Genomic DNA, 7,930 nt, shown 5'->3' with positions numbered 1-7,930 from the left:
AAAAAAAAAAAAAAAAAAAAAAAGTCATAAGTGATAATAACGTACTGTAAAATTAGATATTTCTTCTTCTTCCTTGCCAAATATTCCTTTGTAAAGAAAGACAAATTTCACCTTTTCATTCAGACTTAGATAATTTTTAAAAAATAAAAATTGAAACCTACCTGTAAAACTCTGATTTTTATATGACTTAGAATTGGCATAACATCCAAGAGAGCTAAAATTAATTATTTTTACACACATCTTCTGTCAATGGACGATGACATCTGGATGAGTTTTAAAGACATATGTAATTCAAAATTAGATATTTATTCTAAAACTTTATTTTCTTGCCTTTATTTTCAGCAAAATCACTATAACAATCAAAACTTTCCCCTATTTTGTTTTCTACTGGCAAGACCTGTGCAGACAAACGTTTTTGAGTGGTTATAGATACATAATTTTTTTTGCGAAACAGAGTCTTGCTAAAACGCCCAGGCTGGAATGCAGTGGTGCTATCATAGCTCCCTGCAACCTCCACCTCCCAGGTTTAAGCGATTCTCCTGCCTCAGCCACCCGAGTAGCTCAGATTACAGGCGTGCATCATCATGCCCAGCTAATTTTTGTGTTTTTAATAGAGACGGGGGTTTCACTATGTTGGCCAGGCTGGTCTCAAACTCCTGACCTCAGGTGATCCACCTGCCTCTGCCTCCCAAAGTGCTGGGATTACAGGCATGAGCTACTGCACCCGGCCAATTTTTTTCATTAATTTGAAGAAATTTCACTCCTCTGATGCCATACTTATATTCAGAAATGAACCATGGTCCGGGCATGGTTCCACTTTGGGAGCCCGAGGCAGGTGGATCACTTGGCATCAGGAGTTTGAGACCAGCCTGGCCAACATGGTGAACCCCGTTTCTACCAAAAATACAAAAATTAGCCAGGTGTGGTGGCACATGCATGCAATCCCAGCTACTCGGGAGGCTGAGGCAGAAGAATCGCTTGAAGCCGGGAGACGGAGTTTGCAGTAAGCTGAGATTGTGCCGTTGCACTCCAGCATGGACAACAAAGCAAGACTCCATCTCAAAAAAAAAAAAAAAAAAAAAAAAGAACCATGAATTTTTAAACATTTACATTGAAGTACAACCTGTATATAGTAAAGTGCACAAAACTTAAGTGTATAACTCAATAACTTTGTGCATGTTTATGCCCATGTAACCCACCACCCAGAGCAAGAAATAGATCCATTCCCCAGTAAGATCTCTCAGGCCCCTTTCTATTCTGTACCCCACAAAGTAAGCACTATCTTTTTTTTTTTTTTTTTGGAGACAGGATCTCTGTAGCCCAGGTTGGAGGGCAATGGTGCTATCTGAGGTCACTGCAATCTCTGCCTCCCAGACTCAAGTTGTCCTCCCACTTCAGCTTTGTATTTTTTGTAGAAACAGCGTTTCACCATATTGCCCAGGCTGAACTCAAACTCCTGGACTCAAGTAATCCACCCACCTCGGTCTCCCAAAGTGCTGGGATTACAGGTGTGAGCCACTATACCCGGCCCTAAAGTAAGCACTAATCTTATCTCTAGCATCATATACCATGATAATAAAATGATGCCATTGTTTATTGTAATGCATATAATAATTATAACAAAAATATTGCAAATATTTTAATTTTACTATACAAATTGCTTTCAGTTATATTGCAATTTTCTTTTTCTTCTTTTTTTTTTTTTTTAATTAGAGATGGAGGTCTGGCTATTTTGCCGAGGCTGATCTCGAACTCCTGGCCCCAAGCAATCTTCCCACCTTGGGCCTTCAAAGTGCTGGGATTACAGGCATGAGGCACCATGCCTGGCCTATTATCTCTTTAAAACAATATATCCATATAATATTTATTAAGTTCTGGCCGGGCGTGGTGGCTCACGCCTATAATCCCAACACTTTTGGAGGCCGAGGCGGGTGGATCACCTGAGGTCAGGAGTTCAAGACCAGCATGGCCAACGTGGATGAAACCCCATCTCTACCAAAACTACAAAAATTAGCCAGGTATTGTGGCCCGTGCCTGTAGTCCCAGCTACTCGGGAGGCTGAGGCAGGAGAATCATTTGAACCCAGAAAGTGGAGCTTGCTGTGAGCTAAGACTGACACCGCACTCCAACCTGGGCAACAGAGCGAGACTCTATCTCAGGAAAAAAAAAAAAAGAAGGAGAATATTTATTAAGTTGTTCCAAAGGTTTTAATGCTGGGGCATTACAAAGAAGACTAAAATTAGGAGTATGCTAATCAATTTGTTCAAATGTCTCTTCAATCTATCATAGCTAGAAAACATGCTTTATGGAAATGTTTGATGATTATTAGTACATGAATCAGCTCATTTATGAAATTTATATAAACTTTTTTGTTTCTTTGCTCTAATTTCTGCATATTTTATTTGAATGTCATCTTGTTCAATATGTTTTGTTTTAGAGCTATTTTCTCTTCCCTAGAAACAGACTCAGAAAAAAAAGAACTATTTTCTCTAAAATTTAAAAAAATGTTTTCTCAAAAGTGAAACTTGGATATGTAAGGTTTTTTTGCTAAAGCTTTGCTAATATTAGTAATAGGAATGAATAGGAATTAATGACATTAGAAATAGTAATACCAAATAACTGTGCCTAGTGCAACTTCAAAATCAATTTCATTCTCCCAGAAAGCTCACAAATTGCTCTACGTTTAAAGATCTTTTTTGTTTCACTTTTCTAGTGCATTGTATATCTTGTCTAAATTAAATCTAATTATGTTAACAAAATTTAATAAACATTTTCCTCATGTGTTCAAAAGTGATTTTGTCGGCCGGGCGCGGTGGCTCAAGCCTGTAATCCCAGCACTTTGGGAGGCCAAGACGGGCACGTCACGAGGTCAGGAGATGGAGACCCTCCTGGCTAACACGGTGAAACCTCGTCTCTACTAAAAAATAAAAAAAACTAGCCGGGCGAGGTGGCGGGCGCCTGTAGCCCCAGCTACTCGGGAGGCTGAGGCAGGAGAATGGCGTAAAAACCCGGGAGGCGGAGCTTGCAGTGAGCTGAGATCCGGCCACTGCACTCCAGCCTGGGCGACAGAGCAAGACTCCGTCTCAAAAAAAAAAAAAAAAAAAGTGATTTTGTTTATGCTTCATCATGGTATTCAGTGTTTGGGCAGATCAAGAATATTATATTTAGGCCAGGCACAGTGGCCTGTAATCCCAGCACTTTGGGAGGCCAAGGCAGGTGGATCACTTAAAGCCAGGAGTTCAAGACCAGCCTGGCCAACATGGCAAAACCCTGTCTCTACTAAAAATACAAAAATTAGCTGGGCATTCTGGCATGCACCTGTAATCCCTACTACTGGGGAGGCTGAGGCATGAGAATCGCCTGAACCTGGCAGTGGAGACTGTAGTGAGCTAAGATCGTGCCACTGCACTCCAGCCTGGGTAACAGAGCGAGACTCTGTCTCAAAAAAAAAAGAAAAAAAAAAGAATGTTTCTGGCATTCTTATATATCTGGCAAATATATATTATATATATTATATATATCTGGCAAAATTATAGCATGTATACTTTATTTTAGCAAGGCCTTTATTGTAGGCTTTACTGTGGGGTGGAGGATATCACAAAGTTACAGACACACACTATAAGTGCCATATGTGCATCTATAACAGAATTTACTGGTAGAGCACACATAGTCCCCTGAACTCTTGCTATTTCATAACACAGGCCTGGCCTAGATGTCCTTTTTTTTTTTTTTTTTTTTTTGAGATGGAATCTCGCTTTGTCACCCAGGCTGAAATGCAGTGACACGATCTTGGCTCACAGCAACCTCTACCTCCTGGGTTCAAGCAATTCTCCTGACTCAGCCTCCCAGGTAGCTGGGATTACAGGCGTGCACCACCATGCCCAGTTAATTCTTGTATGTTTAGTAGAGATGAGGTGTCACCATGTTGGCCAGGCTGGTGTCGAGCCCTTGACCTCAAGTGATCCACCCACCTGGGCCTCCCAAAGTGCTGGGATTACAGGCATGAATCACCGTGCCTGGCCCTGGCCTAGATGTTCTGAATGCACCTTGGCCACAGTGTCTGGGGCCAGCCTAAGGCAAAAGATTAGACATGCCATGAACAGCAGTCAAGAAGACAGGACCTTGCCTCCTCACTGTTATATACTTATCAATTTTTGAACTAAAAGGGAGTGGGGACAACCTAGTTTCTCTAAGAAAGAAAAAATGTATATACCAAGGGATCTCAGGTCCAGGAAGAACACCAAGGCTTGAGTGACACATCAAGGGTCTTGGGAACAGCCCTGAAGAATCTCTAGCTCCTGGGAATATTAGCATCAGCCAGTGGCCTAGCTGTCCCTCTGCAGACAGGCTCAGTCCTGATGAGCCAGCTCCCTGCTAAGCTACCAAAGGAGGGAAAGAAATGCACTTCCAGGGCCATCCAGACTTCTTAGATGACTGGCTTTGGGCAATCTTTTGAATCAATACTTAAAACTGAAAAATGTTTTCTCACTTTGTGACTTAAGCCAAAAGCCTGAACTTTTTTTTTACAGCAGGTATAAATCAGTGATGCATTCCTTAATTTTCTACTTCTTTGTGGATTTTTTGGTAGTTCAAATATGTGTGTATATGTAATTATTCAACATGACTTTCTATAATCTAGTTGAAGTGAATAATGTAAATATTTCTATTTTTATTTTGTATATTATTTCTTTTCTCAGTTTATTAACCATGTATTATTATTTTGAATTATTTTGAATTTTATCGCTGGACAGTGATTTATTTATGCTGTTTTTTAAATGTTTTAGCCATTCAAGAATAATTATTATTTTGATTATTTTAATTTTTATCCTGGACAGTGATTTGTTTTTTACTTCCTGTCTTAAAGTGCGTTGCTTCTATGTTTCAAAATGAATTTTATTCTAAACCTGGGAAAGGTCACACTGTTCTCTGTAAAAATTGTGACATGGTTAAACTAATCATTGGGCAGGCATGGTGGGCTGCCACTTCTACTCTGGCTTTGGCAAGGTCCAAGGCAGGTGGATTGCTTGAGCTCCAGAATTTGACATTAGCCTGGGAAACAGGAAAATCCCGTCTCTACGAAAAAATAAGCAAGTTGCCAGGCTTGTAGCAGAATGCACCTGTGGTCCCAGCTACTTGGGGGGCTGATTGGCAGGGAAGGATCACTTTTGAGCCCTGGAGAGGTTGCCGCGTGCAGTGAAGTATGATCAACGGCTCTCACGTCCAGCCTGGGCAACAGGAGCAAGAAAAGCTATCTCAAAATAAATAAAGGCAATCATTCGATTCACTAAAAAAGAAATGGACAGAATATGTGGGTTAAATAGTTTAAATGAGTGAATTTTAATCTTTAGTTTTCTGGCTGGGCGCAGTTGCCACCCTCGTAAGCCCAGCACTTTGGGGACCAAGGTGGGCAGATGCACTTGAGGGTCAGGCATGTTACAGACCAACCTGGGCCAACCATGGTGAACTGCTATCTCTATTAAGAAATACAGGAAATTTTAGCGGGTTGTGGTGGGCAGCGCGCTGTAATCCGCAGCTACTTGGGAGGGCTGAGGCAGTGAGAATTGCTGTGAACCCGCTTAGGCGAGGTTGCAAGTGAGTTTGGTTGTTGCAAATACAGTGGTTAATTGTGAGCTAACCTGAATTGGCTCAGCAGAAGAAGCAAAAAACATGGATCCCCAGGACTACTGCGAAAAGATGTTCATTATGTGAGACTCTAATGTATGTGTTGGTAGCATGCTGAGAGGAAGGCATTTCTCAATTCTGTTAATTATTTATTTTATCCTTACCTGGGTTCTGGTGTTTGTTTGTTTTGTGTTTGTTTTTTGTTTTTGTGTTTTTGTTTTTTTTTTTGCCACTCAAGTGTTTTTCTGTGCCTCCAAACGCCCTAGTGCCCATCTCGGAAGGCTGGCGACAGACGAACCTAAGACCTTTGTACAGGTCTAGATTCAGCCCCCTTTTTTAAGACGACTACTTGAGGCAAGATATATGGTACTGCATTTCGCCTGGAGCCTGAATAAGCTGCAGGTCCAGATAAAGAATATGTAGGGGTCACAGGTAGGCTGTGCCCACCGCCTAAATATCAAGTCGAGTGGCAGGGTGCCCATGTGTACTTTTTATGTCATTGTGATACACCCAAGAATTCTGAAGCGAAGAAGCACTCGTTGTCAGGAGCTCCGTTTTCTCTGGGTCTTGTCCGCCTGCCTCATAAGTACTGCCTTTATGTTTGCCTTCTTGTTTGTACAAACAAAAGTATGGATCGAATCCTCTATTTCTGTCTCCTGGATTGTCTTAAGGAAGGGTTCCTTGGGATATATTCCTCGACGGAGTCAAATTGTTGTAGCAGGTGTCATAGAGGCAACATTCTTTTTTTTTTTTTTTTTTTTTTTGAGACGGAGGTCTTGCCTCTGTCGGCCCAGGGCTGGAGTGCAGTGGCCTGGATCTCAGCTCACGGCAGCTCCGCCGTTCCCGGGTTCCCGCCATTCTCCTGCCTCAGCTCCGCAGTAGCTGACTATAAGGCGCCCGCCCACCTCGCCCCGGATAGTTTGTTTGTATTTGTTTAGTAGAGACGGGCGGGTTTCACCGTGTTAGCCAGGATGGGTCTCGATTCCTGACCTCGTGATGTCGGCCCGTCTCGGCCTCCCACGAGTGCTAGGCCATGTTACAGGATTACAGGCTTGAGCCACCGCGCCCGGCCGAGTGCACACATTCTTAACATCACTGAGTATTGCTCTGTTGGACAGCTCTGCTACCTTACACTGCTGATAATACATTAAATATTTTTTTTCTCTTTTGTTTTTATGGTTGCTTTTTTTTTTTTTTTTTAGAGACAGGGTCTCACTCTGTCACTCAGGCTGGAGTGCAATAGTGTGATCATAGTTCACTGTAATCTCAAACTCCTGAGCTCAAGTGATCCTCGCACCTCAGCCTCCCTAACAGGTACACACCACCATTTCCAGCTATTATTTTTATTTTTTATAGAGACAGGGTCTCACTATGCTGCCTAGGCTGATATTTTGAATTCAAATATACCATTTTCTTTTCTTTTCTTTTTTTTTTTGAGACGGAATCTCACTCTGTCGCCTAGGCTGAAATGCGGTGGCGCGATCTCGGCTCACTGCAACCTCTGCCTCCTGAGTTCAAGTGATTCTATTGCCTCGGCCTCCCGAGTAGCTGGGACTACAGGTGCCTGCCACCACGCCCAGCTAATTTTTGTATTTTTAGTAGAGACGGGGTTTCACCATGTTGGCCAGGATAGTCTCGATCTCCTGACCTCGTGATCCGCCTGCCTTGGCCTCCTAAAGTGTTGGGATTACAGGCGTGAGCCACCGTGCCTGGCCCGAAATATATCATTTTCAAAACCAAAATGGTATTGTTCTCAACTTACTGTTTCACAATTTGAATTTTTCATTTGTCTAGTTTGATATTGATGCATTGGCTAAGCACTTTATAAGCAAAGTTATCTAACCAATAACCACTCATTTGTACTAGTATCTGATCTATATTTCTGCCTCCTTTACCCAAGTGGTACATTTGCTCATTTGCTTGCCAGAGCACAGACTTCAGCAAATTAATAGGAACTGTTTCAAGGCAGGTGGAGCAAGATGGCTGAAAAGAACCCTCCAGCAATCGTCCCTGCACGGGAACCTCCAACTGGACAAACCTCCACGCAAGAAAGCACCTTCGCAAGAATTAAAAAATCAGAGGAGATCGGCCGGGCGCGGTGGCTCAAGCCTGTAATCCCAGCACTTTGGGAGGCCGAGACGGGTGGATCACGAGGTCAGGAGATAGAGACCATCCTGGCTAACACCGTGAAACACCGTCTCTACTAAAAAAAAAAATACAAAAAACTAGCCGGGCGACGTGGCGGGCGCCTGTAGTCCCAGCTACTTGGGAGGCTGAGGCAGGAGAATGGCGTAAACCCGGGAGGCGG

The sequence above is a fragment of the Rhinopithecus bieti genome, unplaced genomic scaffold (assembly GCF_001698545.2).
Source record: "Rhinopithecus bieti isolate Rb0 unplaced genomic scaffold, ASM169854v2 scaffold_6710, whole genome shotgun sequence".
Taxonomy (NCBI): domain Eukaryota; kingdom Metazoa; phylum Chordata; class Mammalia; order Primates; family Cercopithecidae; genus Rhinopithecus; species Rhinopithecus bieti.
Note: the sequence above shows the minus strand (reverse complement) of the source record.